The sequence below is a fragment of the Pseudophryne corroboree genome, chromosome 5, assembly GCF_028390025.1.
Source record: "Pseudophryne corroboree isolate aPseCor3 chromosome 5, aPseCor3.hap2, whole genome shotgun sequence".
NCBI lineage: Eukaryota > Metazoa > Chordata > Amphibia > Anura > Myobatrachidae > Pseudophryne > Pseudophryne corroboree.
In genome coordinates this window covers 44,600,180-44,621,878 of record NC_086448.1, presented here as the reverse complement: position 1 = coordinate 44,621,878, position 21,699 = coordinate 44,600,180, and the positions used below count along the sequence as shown (strand labels likewise).

The 21,699-nt window shown below is 43.8% G+C and overlaps 2 pseudogenes; both read right to left on the bottom strand.

Annotated features, from left to right (window-relative positions):
- Positions 1-19,351: 19,351 nt before the first annotated feature.
- Positions 19,352-19,469, bottom strand: LOC134929757 (5S ribosomal RNA; annotated as a pseudogene).
- Positions 19,470-19,606: 137 nt separating this feature from the next.
- LOC134929995 (5S ribosomal RNA) lies at positions 19,607-19,724 on the bottom strand (annotated as a pseudogene).
- Between the last annotated feature and the right edge of the window lie 1,975 nt (positions 19,725-21,699).

Here is a 21,699-nt window from a genome sequence, read left to right as displayed (position 1 = left end):
AGTAGTAAAGCCCCCTAGCGGAGGGATAAGTGAGGTCGTGTCCACAGGTAAGTACGGTACAGTACGTTATGCAGAGACAATTGCACCTCACATTGTAGAAGCAACCCAAAATGATGTAATTGAACTAAATCCTGTCAGGGTGATCACAGTCCCCAATGGGAAGACTGACGCTCAGGGAATCACTCCCGTCAGGAACATTGCTATGCATTGTCCTTGGTCCCGGACAGAATTGAGGACAATTATGTCTGAATTTCCCGATCCCAGAAAAGATCTAGTCGCATGCCAGAGGTTTATTAAAGAATTAGGTAATGCCACCGAACCCACAAACAAAGATTGGCGAACAGTGCTACAAGTATGTCTACCTTCCAATATTGACCCTTCTAAATTTATTACTGATTGTAAATTAGACGCAGAAGTACCTCTCACTGAGGAGTACACTCAGGAGAATGTACGACAAATCAATCTGCAATTAGGAGTACATTTCCCTACTGTTGTCAAATGGAACAAAATCTTTTCCATAAGACAAAAAGAAGGTGAAACGGCATCTGAATATTTCCACCGAGCACTGCAGGAAATGCCTAGATACACTGGGATCGAGGACATTAAGGAAAATATACATCACAGGGAGGTAGCTGTGTCAGTATTAATGGACGGGTTAAAAGACACACTAAGAACCAGGGTACAAACCTCTCTACCTAACTGGAGAGGTATCTCGGTGGCTGCATTAAGAGAGTCCGCTATCGAGCATGACCGTAATATCCAAAGAACCAGGGAAGCACAGGGAGAGCGGTTGATGGTGATGAGCATCCAAGCACTGGAAGAAGCATCAACTCGACCAAAACCCCAGGCCCCTGGCACATGGAGGAAGCCAAGAGTTTGTTATCTGTGTAAAAGGGAAGGGCATTATGCCAGCAACTGTAACAGCACACATAAATTCAGACCCCCTAGACAAGAACACGTAAAGAGCAAAGAGCAAAGAGCAAAGTTATGATACACGTAATTGGGATCAGGGATCACATAGGAAAAATTTTGGGCCACACCTGTAGTCTGCAGCCAGTGAAGTTGATTGCTAGCCTTGGTAGTAAACCTGAGGTCACAGTTGATGTAGCTGGTATATCATTCCTTGTAGATACAGGGGCGGCCTGGTAAACTCTGTGATTTATCTTTAAAGTTTCCTCTTCATCTCTGATATTCACCGACAGATTTACAGCTCAAACGTCACATATCTACTCTGTCTTTTCAGAGGTCTGCCCAACCCCAGTATATCTCACCAGCATCATTGTGCCTGGCCATGCACAGAGGGTGGAGAGTGGAAATACTGGTGAAGGGAGACTGTGCAGAGATACCGATAGACATGATGGTGTGACAGCCTGATGGTGAACGCAAATCAGACAAATTTTTTCTTTTGTTATTCTCTCTCTCTCTCTCTTTTTCATTTTTCCACGGATGGTTTACTTCACATAACAGTTAAACACATGGTAATGCAAGATTTATGTTCCCTACAGAAAGGTCGCTGACTCGGAGAGAACATCGTATCACTGGAGTGTCTGTTCCAGGAAGGTTGAGAGGCAGCACTGTTGAGACGGCACCTGAGCACGGAGAACAACAAGACTAGAGGCGGTTGTCGTACCAGTTTTCTTTTTCCTTTTTATTATTTTCTCCATTACCCTCCTTTCCTCCCCCTTCTTGCTCCTTTTTCTCTCCCCTTAACAAGATGGACTTGCCCCAAAAGACTGGTGAGAGTACCAGAGAGGTCGAGAAAGGATCTGGAATGGGTTCTGATGGCAAGGACGGATTTGTAGAATTCCAAGAGCAACACATCCACCGAGCAAAGGCGAGTATCAGAAAACGATCTGGTAGTCAAGAAACTAGGAGGCACTGTGAAGGGTTATTGGCTGAGGAAAATTGTATTTGTAGAAACTGTGAAAACATAGTTGAGGACGGGTGCATCCAGAGATGTCAGTCCAGCCTTAATATCAACATGGACCGTCATCCATTGAGTGATTATCACTTATTAGTGGGTAAGGTTTTAAACCAAACAGAATGCTGGGTGTGCTCACAAGTACCTCAAGGTCAGAGCAAGTCAGGACTAGTACCGTATCCTTTAACAATAGATGAGGTACTTGAATTAAGGGGTGGGAGACCGGTGGACAAGAAATTTAATATTTCTAGGCCCCCTAGTTTGAAGCTCCACCAATATCACGTGGATAGATCCTTAGTATGTTTCAACATTTCCAATTCCTGAAAGCCTGGAAATTGGGAAGTGACATGGAATAACCAAACCATGGCATTTTCACACAGAGCCGACAGAATGCCCGTAGACTCTGAACTTATACGCCAAATAGCCGACGGTGGAAGGTATTTTCGGTACAGGTATACTCTAGGAAGTACGACCATGCGGGTTGGAGAAGTATCACCAGGGTACTGTGAGCATATCATACAGCCTGGTGCGTGTGCTGGACAGATGAGAGAGCTAGGGATAGGATTTTTCACTTGGAAGGTCTGCAATGTGGTAATGTCATGTTCTGTCCCATATGTTCTCCCCGATGATGCATATTTCATATGCGGGAGGAAGGCGTATAAGTGGCTTGCCCCAAACTCAGAGGTATTGTGTTACATTGGAAGAGTGTTGCCAGAAGATATGACCATAACCCATAATAAGATGAAAGACGTTCACCGCAATGCTCAACCTCCTTACATTCACACTCACTATGAACACATCGTTAAGAGACACCTTATAGATAGGATAGAGCACGCAGCCTCTAATTTGACCCACGAATCCACCGGGATTCAATTCCTTCTCGCGTTAGACATCACCCGTACCGCCAGAGGAATTATAAATTATAGGTATATTCATGCGCTAGCGAATCTAATAGATAATATCACCGAGATGTATGATGACACCTTCAGGTATACAGGGAGGGAGTTGCAAGCTTACAAAACGGAACTGATCCAGCACAGGATGGTTCTAAATTATATCACAGCAGTGACAGGCGGGTACTGTGTCACCTTGGCAACTCAGTATGGTGTGAAGTGCTGCATGTACATTACAAACAGCACTGATGACCCAACCGAGGTCATAGATCAAAAGATTGACGATATCCTGCAATTGAAGTGGGAGTTCCGGAGGAGACACAACCTTACCCTTACTGCTGTGAGTAATGAACTGACCGGCTGTGTCTCATGGTTGAACCCACGTAATTGGTTCTCAGGTTTAGGAGAATGGGCTCAAAATGTTATCGTGAGTGTAGGAAAGTTTCTCCTTTGTATCCTGGAAGTTGTCATAATGATTGGTTTGATATTTAGATGTGTTCGAATTCTAACGTTGCGCAAGTGCGGTACCAAAGTGATGAGTTTGAGGAGCAGGGGCATTGGTACAGCAACTGATTTAATTTATGACCCATCAATAGAGACAATGTTGTGATAAGACGTGATTCCACGGTCCGTTTCTTTCACCCGTTTTTCCTCTGTTTTTCTCTCAGCAAAAATGCACCCATCCAGAAAAGACTTTGATGAACACTCTCAGCAAAAATACACCCATCCGGACAAGACTTCGACCAACACCCAAGAACAATTGCACAAATGTTATGTGATTGTATTTGTGATACGTGTCTTATCTTCATCTCTACAACCTTCAGGTAGTGACACACATAGTCGACAGGTGATATATATACATATATTAGCATTCACATGTGTTTCCCCCTCCATGTATAATCAACTAAATGTGCACCCCATTTGTTGGAACAAGAAGCCGAAAAGAGCTCGGTAGTGTTTGTTGGCCCACTTACAGACCCTTAATATGGGATAAGAAGGATTTAATGTATACTTCGCAATACCTCGAAGCTTATCTAGAACATATACGGCACGATGATACATGCCCCTCAGACATGGATTTCATACATACATGCTTTTACTATCCCACTAGGTCATACATTTCCCGCCTACACCTCTCCTCCTACCATCCAAATCATTTATGGATAATGTATTGTATATTTTTATCCAACCATATGTAGATATTGTATTGTATATTTTTCTGTTTAATGTTTAGATAGTGGCAGTTATTGTTGACTGCCAAAGGGTGGACTGTGAAAGTCAAAAAATATTGTAATGCATATGCCTTGTACTAACCCCATGCACATGCCCGCTGCTCGTGCACTCAGTCCTCCGTGCGTGCACATATCCGCAATTTGCGTAGGATCGCTCCGGCGATCATGCGCGTGATATGGGTATTTACGGAGGAGTTTGTGAGCGCGTAGAGGGTTATTAGAACATTACATATTTAACCGAAATAGTGCATTTTGTACCCATAGTTCCCCTACACCACATCAGTGAGTATCAATAGTTTAAACAGTTCCTGGACTAAGAGATTCGCCTTTGCATGATTGGAAGGGTCAGATAAAGGTTGGAAGGTGATGTCTAGTATCCAGCTGTAGGGTACTTTGAGGGTAACATTCCGGTGTTGGTTAGAGAAAGATCGCATGTTCCTGCGTATAGTTATGTGCAGAAGTAGAATATAGATATTCACTGTATTTACTGTATATTATGTATGCGGCGGGAATCCAGAGGATACCACCCACAAGAGCAGTTGGGGAAAGACATCGCCCATCTATTCAAATCAACCTATGACCTCTTCTGTAATGAAAAGACACATCTCTGTGTCCAATGGACAATGAGATTACAGTGACCATTGTATTGTGTATGCATGTTGTGTATAAAAAGCCCATTGTTGCCTGGCCGGTCAGAAGACTCTGAACGCTTTCTATCTGACTAGCGGAGGACCGGCCGGGTTGCGCTTGCGAACATTCTCACATATGTACATTCTCTGTAGCCATTATTCTGTTATTCTGGAATTAATCCACTGTGGCCTTAGAACCCTGTGGTTTCAACTACAAATCAGTGTTGTGTCTTCACCTTCCTGCAAGGTTTTTAAAGTGTATTTATCTGTATAAGGTGTATTGGTATTGATAAGGTGTACGCACTGCGGTTACTTTATACCGTCAGCGCTACTTAAGGTTTAAAGATATAACATCATTGCAGTGCTTTGCTGCATAAGGTTTAAGGTGTAACATCATTGCAGAGCTTTGCTGCATAAGGTTTAAAGTGTAATCATATCATTGCATTGTATAACTGTATAAGGTTTTAAGGTGTATTAATTGGGTGCGAACGCACTGTGGGTGCTTTGTACCCACAGTGCGCTGTTTGTACGCTAAGTGCTTACACGGTACGGGACTCTGTGCGCAAATAGCGTACGAAGTACGTAGCGCGAGCTAGCGACCGCAGCAGCTCCATAGTAAAGGTGTGTTTAAAGGTATAGCTTTGTGTTGAAAGGTAATATTGACATTATCAGTATATACTGCTGCACCTGTATATAATGCCACATGTATATACTGCTGCACCTGTGTATAATAACCACATGTATTTACTGCTGCACCTGTGTATAATGCCCACATGTGTATACTGCTGCACCTGTGTATAATGCCCACATGTGTATACTGCTGCACCTGTATAATACCAACATGTGTATACTGCTGCATCTGTGTATACCGCCCACATGTGTATACTGCTGCACCTTTGTATAATGTCCACATGTATACACTGCTGCACCTGTGTATAATTCCCAAATGTATATACAGCTGCACCTGTGTATAATGGCCACATGTATATACAGCTGCACCTGTGTATAATGCCCACATGTATACACTGCTGCACCTGTGTATAATTCCCACATGTATATACTGCTGCACCTGTGTATAATGCCGACATGTATAAACTGCTGCACCTGTGTATAATGCCCACATGTATACACTGCTGCACCTGTGTATAATTACCACATGTATATACTGCTGCACATTTGTATAATGCCCACATGTATACACTGCTGCACCTGTGTATAATTCCCACATGTATATACTGCTGCACATTTGTATAATGCCCACATGTATACACTGCTGCACCTGTGTATAATTCCCACATGTATATACTGCTGGGGGATCCGGTCTGAAGATCGACAGTGTCTAGGTCGACAATGTTTAGGTCAACCACTATAGGTCGACAGGGTCAGAAGGTCGACATGTTCTAGGTCGACAAGTGGACTATGATTGGAACGGTAATCTGCCTGAAGCATGGCGAGCGAAGCGAGCCATGCGATGGGACACGGTGCATGAATTGGGGTTCCCGGTCACTCTACGAAGAAAACGACACCAAAAAAACATAAAAAAACTCATGTCGACATTTTGACCTGTCGACCTAGAACATGTCGACCTTCTGACCCTGTCGACCTATAGTGGTCGACCTAAACATTGTCGACCTAGACACTGTCGATCTAATGATCCACACCCACTGCTGCACCTGTGAATAATGCCCACCTGTGTATAATGCCACATGTATATACTGCCGCACCTGTGTATAATGCCACATGTGTATACTGCTGCACCTGTGTATAATGCCCACATGTATATACTGCTGCACCTGTGTATAATGCCCACATGTATATACTGCTGCACCTGTGTATAATGTCCCCATGTATATACTGCTGCACCTGTGTATAATGCCACATGAATATACTGCTGCACTTTTGTATAATGGCCCTCATTCCGAGTTGTTCGCTCGCTAGCTGCTTTTAGCAGCCATGCAAACGCTATACCGCCTCCCTCTGGGAGTGTATCTTAGCAGAAGTGCAAACGAAAGAATTGCAGCGCTGCTTCAAAAAAAGATTGTGTCGTTTCTGAACAGCTCCAGACCTACTCAGCGCTTGCGATCAGTTCAGACTATTTAGTTCCTGCTTTGACGTCACGAACACGCCCTGCGTTCGCCCAGCCACGCCTGCGTTTCCCCAGGCACGCCTGCATTTGTATCTGACCCGCCTGCGTTTTTCCACACACTCTCAGAAAACGGTCAGTTACCTCCCAGAAACGTCCACTTCATGTCAATCACTCTGCGGCAACCAGTGCGACTGAAAAGCGTCGCTACACCTTGTGTGAAACTACTTCGGCTGTTGTGAAAGTACGTAGCGCGTGTGCATTGCGCCGCATACACATGCGCAGAAGTGCCGCTTTTTTGCCTAAACGCTGCGCTGCAAAGGAAAACAGCTAGCGAACAACTCGGAATGACCACTAATGTCCACATGCATATACTGCTGCACCTGTGTATAATGCCCACATGGACCCGTGTGCTCATATATTGTGTGTAAATCTGGCTCTGGTACTAGCCAGTGCCTCCTCAGCAGTTTATCTCACCGCACATCCCTGAATATCGCAGGAGGTGTCTTGCTTAAATAGATGCCTCCTGCTGGCTTCTCTGACCTGCTGCTGCATCCAAGGACTCAGCATTAGACTATCTGCATGAACATTGGCGAATTCACCCCGCTGAAGCCAGTGAATCTGTATCCAAAGATGTAGCCACTGGCTTCAGCGTGCCCAGAAAACAGGGCCCACTGTGTTTTCTGTACCGCTGCCTGTCACCACCCTGTCTCATGCTGCGACGTTTGGGGCACTGCGAGAGACATTGCAGCCCCGCATCTGCACATGCACATCATATTTGTGTAACCACTGCACATCATGTGCCATTGGCATTAATAATTCTGGTAATTAATTTGGCTCTAATAACCATGTATGATATGTGGCAGTTTGCTACTGTAAGTATTTTCAGATATACAGTAGGAGAAAGTTGGAAGGTTCTTGTGTCATTCACAGATCTGTCTCTGGCTGGTATCCGTTCACATGGTCGACCATGTTATGGTCGACAGTCATTAGGTCGACCACTATTGGTCGACATTGACATGGTCGACATGGACACATGGTCGACACATGAAAATGTTTGACACATGAAAGGTCGACATATGAAAAGGTCGACATGAGTTTTTTAACTTTTTTTTCTTTTGGGGAACTTTTCCATACTTTACGATCCACATGGACTAAGATTGGAACGGTAAAGTGTGCCGAGCGAAGCGGTAGCGGAGCGAAGGCACCATGCCCGAAGCATGGCGAGCGAAGCGAGCCATGCGAGGGGACGCGGTGCACTAATTGGGGTTCCCAGTCACTTTACGCAAAAAACGACACCAAAAAAAGTTAAAAACTCATGTCGACCTTTCATGTGTCGACCATTTTCATGTGTCGACCATGTGTCCATGTCGACCATGTCAATGTCGACCAATAGTGGTCGACCTAATGACTGTCGACCATAACATGGTCGACCATTCATACCGGAACCCTCTGGCCACCTCCTTCTGGTACTGTCTGGAATGTAACAGTGACTGCCTATCACAAGAGTGGTAAGGTCTTCCTGCAGTTTTACAGTTGGTCCTATTTCCAGGCAGCGGTCTTACAGCAAAGTTGGTTAACACGTCATCATTGTTTAATGTTTTGACAAATATAGAGTGTAGTGCTTTGAAGAGAAAGCAGCATTTAGAGGACAGATTGTGATGGGCTGTGAGTGCTCCTGAAAATTAAATCCCCTCTTTAAAGCACTTATAGGCCCTCATTCCGAGTCGTTCGCTCGGTATATTTCATCGCATCGCAGTAAAATTCCGCTTAGTACGCATGCGCAATATTCGCACTGCGACTGCGCCAAGTAATTTAACAATGAAGATAGTATTTTTACTCACGGCTTTTTCTTCGCTCCGGCGATCGTAATGTGATTGACAGGAAATGGGTGTTACTGGGCGGAAACACGGCGTTTCAGGGGCGTGTGGTTAAAAACGCTACCGTTTCCGGAAAAAACGCAGGAGTGGCCGGAGAAACGGAGGAGTGTCTGGGCGAACGCTGGGTGTGTTTATGACGTCAAACCAGGAACGACAAGCACTGAACTGATCGCAGATGCCGAGTAAGTCTGAAGCTACTCTGAAACTGCTAAGTAGTTTGTAATCGCAATATTGCGAATACATCGGTCGCAATTTTAAGAAGCTAAGATTCACTCCCAGTAGGCGGCGGCTTAGCGTGTGTAACTCTGCTAAAATCGCCTTGCGAGCGATCAACTCGGAATGAGGGCCATAAGCTGTTAACCTCTGGGCAGCATTGAATATCACCTACAGTAAGTGCAGGACATCTTTGAGGTTACCTGGATAAAGTAATATTAAAGCACCCTATACCACAATCTTATTTATTTTTATTTTTTTCAGTAACATGAACTACTGTAATACAAACTTACACAGAACGGATGATTATTCAAGAAGTATCTCTAGACCCCAGAAAAGCTGACAACTAATTAAAAGAGGCTGTATTCACATGCTAATATCTTCTGACAATTCAGGCAACATCCTAATCAGAGATAGCTCTTGAGACGCTGTCGCGTTACTCTCTCCTGTATTGCACACAATAGTCAGAGTTTGTTACTGTATAAATAAAACATTCATTACTATAACTAATTGATAATCTAATGTTCCTCTTTTAGAAGTTACTGCAGCATCTGGATTATGACATTTCCTTCACCTTTACCACATATGTTATTTTTTTTACACGTTTTATTTTCTTGTAGTTATTCAATCAAAGTAAATTTTGTATTTTGTCAGAAAATAGACAATATTGGAACAGAGTTTCATTTTTACAAGTATATAATTTAAAGATTAAAACCATATGGAACATATAGAAACTAGAGATGTGTAGTTTGGTTCTCTAGAAATCCAAACCCACTTACATTTTGTGGATCCGAACCGAACAAACCCGGTTCAGATCTCCTGAAATATCCGATCTGAACCATGTTCCGGTTTGGATCTTCCCGCAGTTCAGAAGTCAGATAATACGAACAGATTTTGCATTTTGGATTGAAAAAATATAGCTGCTTTTATCTATTTTAAAGAAATCCAAGACCCAAGATTTGGATTTTAACTTCAAATTCTGAACCAAAACACTTGAGGGTGGTTTTGCAAAACCAAAACATTCCGATGACATTAGAATAAAAAACAAAACAAGAGACTGTGGGGGTCATTCCGAGTTGTTTGCTCGCTAGTAGTTTTTAGCAGCCATGCAAATGCCGCCTCCCACTGGGAGTGTATTTTAGCTTAACAGAAGTGCGAACGAAAGGATTGCAGAGCAGCGGCATATTTTTTTTTGTGCAGTTTCAGAGTAGCTCAAAACCTACTCAGCGCTTGCAATCACTTCAAACTGTTCAGTTCCTGTTTTGACATCACAAACACACCCTGCGTTCGCCCTGCCACGCCTGCGTTTTTCCTTGCACGCCTGAGTTTTTTCGAACACTCCCTGAAAACGGTCAGTTGACACCCAGAAACACCCACTTCATGTCAATCACTCTGCGGCCAGCAGTGCGACTGAAAAGCTTCGCTAGACCCTCTGTGAAACTACATTGTTTGTTGTAATAGTATGTCGCGCGCGCGCATTGCGCCGCATACGCTTGCTCAGAAGTGACGATTTTTAGCCTCACCGCTGCACAGCAAACTAATGCAGCTAGCGATCAACTCGGAATGACCACCGGTGTCTACATCTCTAACAGAAACTCCACTTTTTACCAATGGTGTGGGAAATGCTGCTATCTCTCTAGTTCACTCCTCTTGACCGTATTATATTGGCGTAGCAGACTGGATATTTTTTATGTGATTGATAATTGTGATATTTAACACTGATTAGATGGTTTTGCTGACTTGTCTAATTAGGCAGCTGCCAATAATACCTTTATACAGTACTGCTCCCATTTAAATGTATATAGCCTGATGCATCTTGAATAAATGTAAGTATCTCACAAACAGTGAGGGCATTTGGGTAAATTGTTCTTGTCTGACCATCATTGCTGATCAGCCTGCCTTTTGATTGTGTTTGTGCTTCCAGTAAACATGACCTTGGATTCACTGACACACACGGTTTCCCTGAATTCCTCAGTAAAATCTGAAATTTTGATGGCAAAACCCATTTATGTTTTGTAGAGATTCCTGGTTAAACTCATGTTGGCCACTGACACAGAATGTTTAACAGGACTCACATGACTCAATGCCCTAAAGACAAGCCCCAGTTGTTTAATAACAGGAGCGAAAGGCAACCAAAATCAGGGTCAGCATACTTGTCAAGAAGGCAATGGGCAGTACGAATTAGGCAAAAATATACATATTATCTTAATAAAAAAGGATAGTCAAATACAAAATAATAGGTGAAAGAAAGATTGGTAGATTGTTAGAGGTAGGAGTTGGTAAAGTAAGAGGCTAGATTTGGGAGTTGGGTAAAGTGAGAGGCTAGAAGGAGGTACCAGGTAGAATAAAAAGCTACCTGGATAATTTTGGTAGTGGTAGAGAGACTAGAGGAATGAGTTGGGTAGAGTGAGAGGTTATCAAGAGGATTGGGTGGAGTAAGAGTCTACCAGGAGGAAAGGGTGGAGTGAGAAGTTAGAGGGTGTAGTTGGGTGGAGTGAGCATCTTCAGTGAGGAACTTGATGGAGTAATAGGTTAAGGTGCAGTTGGGTAGAGTGAAAATCTAGACACATTAGTTTGGTGGTGTGAGGCTACAAGGAGGAGTTGGGTAGACTATGAGGCTATAGAGACTAATTAGATTAAGTGAGAGGCTAGGACAAGGTGATTGGTTTAAAGAGAGAACAGAGGCAGTTTTTGGGTAGAATGAGTGAGAGGCTATATGCAGGACTTAGGTAGAGTCAGAGTTGAGAAAAGGAAGTTGGGTGGAGTGAGAGAAAAAAGGAAGAATTAGAGTAGAGTGAGTGAGGGGCTATATTGAGAAGTTGGGTGAAGTGTGAGGCTAAAGAGAGTAGTTGGGTGGAGTGAAAGGGTAGAGTGAGAGGCTAAAAGGAGAAGTTGAGTGAAGAGGCTATTGTAAAGTGTTAGTAGTGAGAGGCTAAGGCAAGTAGTTAACACATAGGCCACATTTAGGGAGGAAAGACCTGAGGCTTACACAAAGATGTCTTTGTATTTAGCTGTATCTGTTGCACCAAGAATATGGCATGTGCAAGTGAACACTGGTAATGATGGCAGCGACTTTTGAAAACATACAGATAGCGGTGGTTCAATTACAGAGAAATTTGGCAGACAAAGTGATATTGACATTAAATTCCATGCATGCAATACAAATGTAGTTGTAACTAACATGCATGCAATACTGCAGAAATTCCTTTAATAAATTACCCTCAAAGTTTTTCTCATTCAAATTTAATTTGTGGCTGATGTGTATTCCATATGTGACTAATATAAATTAGGTGCATGTAAACACCATTTAATAAAGAATGTATATTTATGTTGCAGAATACTAAAGATAATGTGTGATTACTAGAGATGAGCGGGTTCGGTTCCTCGGGATCCGAACCCCCGAAACTTCACCTATTTTACACGGTTCCGAGGCAGCCTCGGATCTTCCTGCCTTGCTCGGTTAACCCGAGCGCGCCCGAACGTCATCATCCCGCTGTCGTATTCTCGCGAGATTCGTATTCTATATGAGGAGCCGCGCGTCGCCGCCATTTTCACTCGTGCTTTGGAGATGATAGCGGGAGGATGTGGCGGGGTTCTCTCAGTTTCTGTTTTCAGTGTGCTGCAAATATCTGTGCTCAGTGTGCTGCAAATATCTGTGCTCAGTGTGCTGCAAATATCTTCGTTCTCTGCCTGAAAATGCTCCATATCTGTGCTGTATTGTAGGAGGACAGTGCAGAATTTTGCTGACCACCAGTATATATATAGCAGTACGGAACAGTAGTCCACTGCTCTACCTCTGTGAAGTCAAGTATAATGTCCATCCATACCTGTGCTGCATTTTAGTTGTGCACAGTATATAGTAGGAGAACAGTGCAGAATTTTGCTGACCACCAGTATATATATAGCAGTATGGTACAGTAGTCCACTGCTCTACCTCTGTGTCGTCAAGTATACTATCCATCCACACCTGTGCTGCATTTTAGTTGTGCGCAGTATATAGTAGGAAGACAGTGCAGAATTTTGCTGAGCACCAGTATATATATAGCAGTACAGTACAGTAGTCCATTGCTCTACCTCTGTGTCGTCAAGTATACTATCCATCCATACCTAGGCTGCATTTTAGTTGTGCGCAGTATATAGTAGGAGGAAAGTGCAGAATTTTGCTGACCACCAGTATTTATATAGCAGTAAGGTACAGTAGGCCATTGCTATTGATATATTACTGGCATATAATTCCACACATTAAAAAATGGAGAACAAAAATGTGGAGGGTAAAATAGGGAAAGATCAAGATCCACTTCCACCTCGTGCTGAAGCTGCTGCCAGCAGTCATGGCCGAGATGATGAAATGCCATCAAAGTCATCTGCCAAGGCCGATGCCCAATGTCATAGTAGCGAGCATGTAAAATCCAATAAACAAAAGTTAAGTAAAATGACCCAAAAATCAAAATTAAAAGCGTCTGAGGAGAAGCGTAAACTTGCCAATATGCCATTTACGACACGGAGTGGCAAGGAACGGCTGAGGCCCTGGCCTATGTTCATGGCTAGTGGTTCAGATTCACATGAGGATTGAAGGACTCATCCTCTCGCTAGAAAAATGAAAAGACTTAAGCTGGCAAAAGCACAGCAAAGAACTGTGTGTTCTTCTAAATCACAAATCCCCAAGCAGAGTCCAATTGTGTCGGTTGCAATACCTGGCCTTCCCAACACTGGATGGGAAGAGGTGGCGCCTTCCACCATTTGCACGCCCCCTGCAAGTGCTGGAAGGAGCACCCGCAGTCCAGTTCCTGATAGTCAAATTGAAGATGTCACTGTTGAAGTACACCAGGATGAGGATATCGGTGTTGCTGGCGCTGAGGAGGAAATTGACAAGGAGGATTCTGATGGTGAGGTGGTTTGTTTAAGTCAGGCACCCGGGGAGACACCTGTTGTCCGTGGGACGAATATGGCCATTGACATGCCTGGTCAAATTACAAAAAAAAAATCACCTCTTCGGTGTGGAATTATTTTAACAGAAATGCGGACAACAGGTGTCAAGCCGTGTGTTGCCTTTGTCAAGCTGTAATAAGTAGGGGTAAGGACGTTAACCACCTAGGAACATCCTCCCTTATACGTCACCTGGAGCGCATTCATCAGAAGTCAGTGACAAGTTCAAAAACTTTGGGTGACAGCGGAAGCAGTCCACTGACAACTAAATCCCTTCCTCTTGTAACCAAGCTCCTGCAAACCACACCACCAACTCCCTCAGTGTCAATTTCCTCCTTAGACAGGAAAGCCAATAGTCCTACAGGCCATGTCACTGGCAAGTCTGACGAGTCCTCTCCTGCCTGGGATTTCTCCAATGCATCCTTGAGTGTAATGCCTACTGCTGCTGGCACTGCTGTTGTTGCTGCTGGGAGTCGATCGTCATCCCAGAGGGGAAGTCGGAAGACCACTTGTACTACTTCCAGTAAGCAATTGACCGTCCAACAGTCCTTTGCGAGGAAGATGAAATATCACAGCAGTCATCCTGCTGCAAAGCAGATAACTCAGGCCTTGGCAGCCTGGGTGGTGTTAAACGTGTGTCCGGTATCCACCGTTAATTCACAGGGAATTAGACGATTTATTGAGTTAGTGTGTCCCCGGTACCATATACCATCTAGGTTCCATTTCTCTAGGCAGGCGATACCGAGAATGTACACAGACCTCAGAAAAAGAGTCACCAGTGTCCTAAAAAATGCAGTTGCACCCAATGTCCACTTAACCACGGACATGTGGACAAGTGGAGCAGGGCAGACTCAGGACTATATGACTGTGACAGCCCACTGGGTAGATGTATTGCCTCCCGCAGCAAGAACAGCAGCGGCGGCACCAGTAGCAGCATCTCGCAAACGCCAACTCGTTCCTAGGCAGGCTACGCTTTGTATCACCGCTTTCCATAAGATGCACACAGCTGACAACCTCTTACGGAAACTGAGGAAGATCATCGCAGAATGGCTTACCCCAATTGGACTCTCCTGGGGATTTGTGACATTGGACAACGCCACCAATATTGTGCATGCATTACATGTGGGCAAATTTTAGCACGTCCCATGTTTTGTACATACATTGAATTTGATGGTGCAGAATTTATTTAAAAAACGACAGGGTCGTGCAAGAGATGCTGTCGGTGGCCCGAAGAATTGCGGGCCACTTTCGGCATTCAGCCACCGCGTGCCGAAGACTGGAGCACCAGCAAACACTCCTGAACCTGCCCCACCATCATCTGCTGCAAGAGGTCGTAACGAGATGGAATTCAACCCTCTATATGCTTCAGAGGATGGAGGAGCAACAAAAGGCCATTCAAGCCTATACATCTGCCTACGATATAGGCAAAGGCCGGGGAATGCACCTGACTCAAGCGCAGTGGAGAATGATTTCAACGTTGTGCAAGGTTCTGCAATCCTTTGAACTTGCCACACGTGAAGTCAGTTCAGACACTGCCAGCCTGAGTCAGGTCATTCCCCTCATCAGGCTTTTGCAGAAGTAGCTGGAGAGATTGAAGGAGGAGCAAAAACGGAGCGATTCAGCTAGGCATGTGGGACTTAACCAGGATTCACGGGTGGTCAATCTGTTGAAATCAGAGCACTACATTTTGACCGTGCTCGATCCTAGGTTTAAAGCCTACGTTGTATCTCTCTTTCCGGCAGACCTGCTGGTGAGACTCTTGTCAAGTCAAGCGGAATGTAACCCGTCAACAACACCTCCTTAACATTCTCCTGCAACTGGGGCAGCGAGGAAAAGGCTAAGAATTCCGAGCCCACCCGCTGGCGGTGATGCAGGGCAGTCTGGAGCGAGTGCTGACATCTGGTCCGGACTGAAGGACCTGCCAACGATTACTGACATGTCATCTACTGTCACTGCATATGATTCTGTCACCATTGAAAGAATGGTGGAGGATTATATGAGTGACCGCATCCAAGTAGGCACGTCAGACAGTCCGTATGTATACTGGCAGGAAAAAGAGGCAATTTGGAGGCCCTTGCATAAACTGGCTTTATTTTACCTAAGTTTCCCCCCCCCTCCAGTGTGTACTCCGAAAGAGTGTTTAGTGCAGCCGGTCACCTTGTCAAACCAAACCAACCAGTCATTTCAGTCACAGTTGTGTGGCAGACCCTGTCGCTGAAATTATGGGTTTGTTAAAGTGTGCATGTCCTGTTTATACAACATAAGGCTGAGTAGGAGGGCCTAAGGACAATTCCATCTTGCACCTCTTTTTTCTTTAATTTATCTTTGCATCATGTGCTGTTTGGGGACTATTTTTAAAATGTGCCATCATCTCTGACACTGCGGTGCCACTCCTAGATGGGCCAGGTGTTTGTGTCGGCCACTTGGGTCGCTTAGCTTAGTCACACAGCTACCTCATTGCACCTCTTTTTTTCTTTGCATCATGTGCTGTTTGGGGACTATTTTTTAAATCTGCCATCCTGTCTGACACTGCAGTGCCACTCCATGATGGGCCAGGTGTTTGTGTCGGCCACTTGTGTCACTTAGCTTAGCCATCCAGCGACCTTGGTGCACCTCTTTTTTTCTTTGCATCATGTGCTGTTTGAGGACTATTTTTTAAATCTGCCATCCTGTCTGACACTGCAGTGCCACTCCTAGATGGGCCAGGTGTTTGTGTCGGCCACTTGGGTCGCTTAGTTTAGCCATCCAGCGACCTTGGTGCACCTCTTTTTTTCTTTGCATCATGTGCTGTTTGGGGACTATTTCTTAAATCTGCCATCCTGTCTGACACTGCAGTGCCACTCCTAGATGGGCCAGGTGTTTGTGTCGGCCACTTGGGTCGCTTAGTTTAGCCATCCAGCGACTTTGGTGCACCTCTTTTTTTCTTTGCATCATGTGCTGTTTGGGGACTATTTTTGTAAATCTGCCATCCTGTCTGACACTGCAGTGCCACTCCTAGATGGGCCAGGTGTTTGTGTCGGCCACTTGGGTCGCTTAGCTTAGTCATCCAGCGACCTCGGTGCAAATTTTAGGACTAAAAATAATATTGTGAGGTGTTCAGAATAAACTGGAAATGAGTGGAAATTATGGTTATTGAGGTTAATAATACTATGGGATCAAAATGACCCCCAAATTCTATGATTTAAGCTGTTTTTGATGTTTTTTTGTAAAAAAAACACCCGAATCCAAAACACACCCGAATCTGACAAATAATTTTCAAAGAGATTTTGCCAAAATGCGTCCGAATCCAAAACACGGCCGCGGAACCGATTCCAAAACCAAAACACAAAACCCGAAAAATTTCCGGTGCACGTCACTAGTGATTACTATTTCAGTGTTTTATATATCTGTGTGATGTAATAAGTGAATTATGCAGAAGGAGGCATGTTCCCAGTGTGATAGTCACTAGTTTTAAAGTAGCAATTGGTTATTACTTCACATTACTATTACTTACTATCACAGGTTATTACTTTTAGCCACCAATCTTCATTTAATATGTATTGTAAAACACGTGTGTGTGTGTGTGTGTGTGTGTGTGTGTGTGTGTGTGTGTGTGTGTGTGTGTGTGTAGGGCTTAAAGTGGTCCTGGTGAGGTGGTGGAACTCATGGAGGAGGAACATGGAGGCACCAGGACCTGAGGAAGGAGTAGGTGGCTGCAGCTCATCAGAAACACTAGTTCCGCCTGTATCATCGATTGACACAGATAATGGGGTGGGCTTTTCTGTTGGAATTACTGTGCAGGGCAATTGAGATGGTGGAACTAGTTCCCCCTACCATTACAGGTGGTGGAACTCAGTTACACCTTGTTCCCCCCCACTTTAACCCCTGTGTGTGTGTGTGGGGGGGGGGGGGGGGGGCTGGGGTCCTATTAGCTGAGGTAATTTGTAGTGATGTGCACCGGAAATATTTCGGTCCCATAGTGTTATTAACCTCAATAACCATACTTTCCACTCATTTCCAGTCTATTCTGAACACCTCACAATATTATTTTTAGTCCTAAAATTTGCACCGAGGTTGCTGGATGGCTAAGCTAAGCGACACAAGTGGCCGACACAAACACCTGGCCCATCTAGGAGTGGCACTGCAGTGTCAGACAGGATGGCAGATTCAAAAAATAGTCCCCAAACAGCACATGATGCAAAGAAAAAAGAGGTGCAATGAGGTAGCTGTGTGACTAAGCTAAGCGATACAAGTGGCCGACACAAACACCTGGCCCATCTAGGAGTGGCACTGCAGTGTCAGACAGGATGGCAGATTTAAAAAATAGTCCCCAAACAGCACATAATGCAAAGAAAAAAAGAGGTGCACCAAGGTCACTGGATGGCTAAGCTAAGCGACACAAGTGGCTGACACAAACACGTGGCCCATCTAGGAGTGGCACTGCAGTGTCAGACAGGATGGCACTTCAAAAAATAGTCCCCAAACAGCACATGATGCAAAGAAAAAAAGAGGTGCACCAAGGTCGCTGGATGGCTAAGCTAAGCGACACAAGTGGCCGACAATAACACCTGGCCCATCTAGAAGTGGCACTGCAGTGTCAGACAGGATGGCAGATTTAAAAAATAGTCCCCAAACAGCACACGATGCAAAGAAAAAAAGAGGTGCATTGAGGTAGCTGTGTGACTAAGCTAAGCGAAACAAGTGGCCGACACAAACACCTGGCCCATCTAGGAGTGGCACTGCAGTGTCAGACAGGATGGCAGATTTAAGAAATCGTCCCCAAACAGCACATGATGCAAAGAAAAAAAAGAGGTGCACCAAGGTCGCTGGATGGCTAAGCTAAGTGACACAAGTGGCCGACACAAACACCTGGCCCATCTAGGAGTGGCACTGCAGTGTCAGACAGAATGGCAGATTTAAAAAAATAGTCCCCAAACAGCACATGATGCAAAGAAAAAAAAGAGGTGCACCAAGGTCGCTGGATGGCTAAGCTAAGCGACACAAGTGGCCGACACAAACACCTGGCCCATCTAGGAGTGGCACTGCAGAGTCAGACAGGATGGCAGATTTAAAAAATAGTCCCCAAACAGCACATGATGCAAAGAAAAAAAGAGGCGCACCAAGGTCGCTGGATGGCTAAGCTAAGCGACACAAGTGGCCGACACAAACACCTGGCCCATCTAGGAGTGGAATTGAAAAGGAGAGAAAAGACAAAAAACCCTTGTTTGGGAGCACTCGTTTGTAATGATTAGTATAATGTAAAGTGAAATGAATGATGAAATGAGATAAAACTTAACCTTTAATTGTTTCTTGAATAAAAAGAAAATGAATGTGAAATAATTATGAGACTCGTGTCTGATGTTTAGAGTAAGAACCTTGTTTGACCTTTTTAACAAATGAGGTACAAGGTAATGAAGGAAGGTGAAAATATCAGAAAAAATGTGTTGAATGGATACCATGGATTTCTGATGAAGTGAGGGTATCCAGTAGAGTCACTGTACATGCCTTATGATGAAGGTTTTAATTATAACGTGATATGGTAGCAAAGTTGGGTTAAGGTAAAGAGAGATGGCAAAAAAGAATAATAGGGGGGGGGGCCCACTGCACCTGGTATTCTCAGGAGGTTTCCCTTCCTGATACTGACCAGGCCATACCTGCTTAGCTTCCGAGATCGGACAAGATCGGGCGTATTCAGGGTAGTATGGCCGTGGGCCTGTTGTTAGAAATGTGAGAAAAGAAATCGACTCCTATTGTCTGTACTGTACATAAGTCAAAACCATGGATAGTCTGGGAGGGTTTTTCCAGAAGCAGGGATGCATAAAATGTCGGATGGGATTTTCCTTTTTAAAGGGCCCACTGCACCTGGTATTCTCAAGAGGTTCACCTTCCTAGTACTGACCAGGCCTTGCCTGCTTAGCTTCCGAAATTGGACAGGATCGGGCGTATTCAGGGTAGTATGGCCGTGGGCCACTGTAGAGGAAATATATATGAGATGGGGGAATATACACGCTCTGCTTGCTGTACTTCACACTCAACCAAGGCTATGGACAGTCTCAAAATGGTATTTCCAGACAAAAGTGTGTCAGGATAATTCTGAGTGTCTAGGATTTATTAGAGTACAGGATGAATTGGCGGTGTAATGTAGTAGGTAGAGTTTTTGCAAATAATGGGCTCTCGTGGAGATGCTGAGTGAAGATATGTACTGTGTATGTGTGTAGCTCAATCCATAAAAACAAATATTGATAAATGGGGCTCACAACTCAAAAACGGCTTATAAATGACAAACAATTGTTGTAATTGTTAGTCCCCTAAGGGGAAACAGGTAAGTAGTCATATGCTGGCAAAGAGCTCAAGGCTAGCTTACAAACGAAATATATAGCCTTTATAGTGAGAGTGAGAGTGAACGATACCAATTATTGAAGAGCAGAGTTCAGAGCTGACTCAAAAAATGGTTAGGTAACAAGTTGCACTATAGTTACCAATCTCCTGGAGGGAGGTCAGATGAGTGATCATATGCTGATACAGAGCTCAAAGCTGGCTCACAAATGGTACAATAGTATGAGTGAGATTAATTAATACTAGATAATTGAAAATAAATGCAGATAAATAAGAATTGCTACCATAAATAAAGTTATAAAAAAAAAAATCAGGGTAATGTATCACAAATAGTACAAAAACCATAGACGCATAGGCGGGGAATAAGTGCAAATAAAACACAATTCTGAGACAGAGGAGAGTGTAGTGGTATACAGAGGTCTAATATCTGTTACCACTCTCATTAGGTAAGCTGTCAGCTCTTTACAAACTGATGGTGAATATAAGCATAAGTTTAAACCCTGGTGGTCTAATGAGATTCACCTCGGTATTAGTATAACTGACAGCAAGGAGAAAACACGACAGCGCAAAATGGGTATATAGTCAGTATTAGGCAGGGGATAAATTCCCGTAGTGCACTGAAGCTCTAATACTTTTTGTCGTGGTGCGCTTGAAACCCTGGTGGTCTAGTGTTAGTTACCACGGCCGCAAGGTATGCGGCGGATGCTGTACTGGTTTCCTCTGTCCGAAGTCCCGCTGCAGTGACGAGCGCGGCCGCCCGCTTCCGGACTGGGCGTAGCCGCGATGACGTCACTATGGACGTTCTCAACGTACGTTTCACCTATTCGGGCTTGGTCACGAGAGCCTCCCTCTATTGCTCTCAAGTGGCCAGTACTTAAGTGTTAGGACGACCAATAGAAATATCACTTTGATTTGACAGACTGATAATAGAGCCTATCAGATCTCTGGTGGGTTAACCAGTGAGAAGATTGTTAAGACGGGGGAAAGGGGAGGGAAAACATGGATAGATGAAAAGAAAAACAATGTATGGTGATGGAAGAATGTGATGATAGGAAGTGAAAAATAGTGATAATGAAAAATGAAAGAAAAATGGAAATGAATGTGAGAGAAATGAATGTTAATGATAATACATAAATATGAATATGAAAAAAAATGAAAATGAAAATAAAATAAAAATAAATATAATTATAAAAATAAACTTAATAATAGATAATAAATATAAAATATAAATATAGATAAAAATAAAAATAAAAATAAAAATAAAAAAATAATAAAAAAATAAATAAAAATAAAAATAAATAAATAAAAAATAAAATAAAAATAAAAATAAAAATAAATAAAAATAAAAATAAATATAAAAATAAAAATAATTATAATATGATTATAATGTGAAGGGAGAGTGAAGGTGTGCAAAGAAGGTGGAGGAGGATGAGACTGATAATGGATGGTGAAACGAGGGAGGGGTTTTGACTGGGTGTGACAATTGCAGTGTGGAAAAAGAAGAAAAGGGGGGTGACGTGTGAGAGGAGAGGAGAATGGAAAAAGGAGAGGGATGCTAAGAATATGGGTGTATTGATGGGGAAGTGAGTGAGTGTTATGTAGTATGA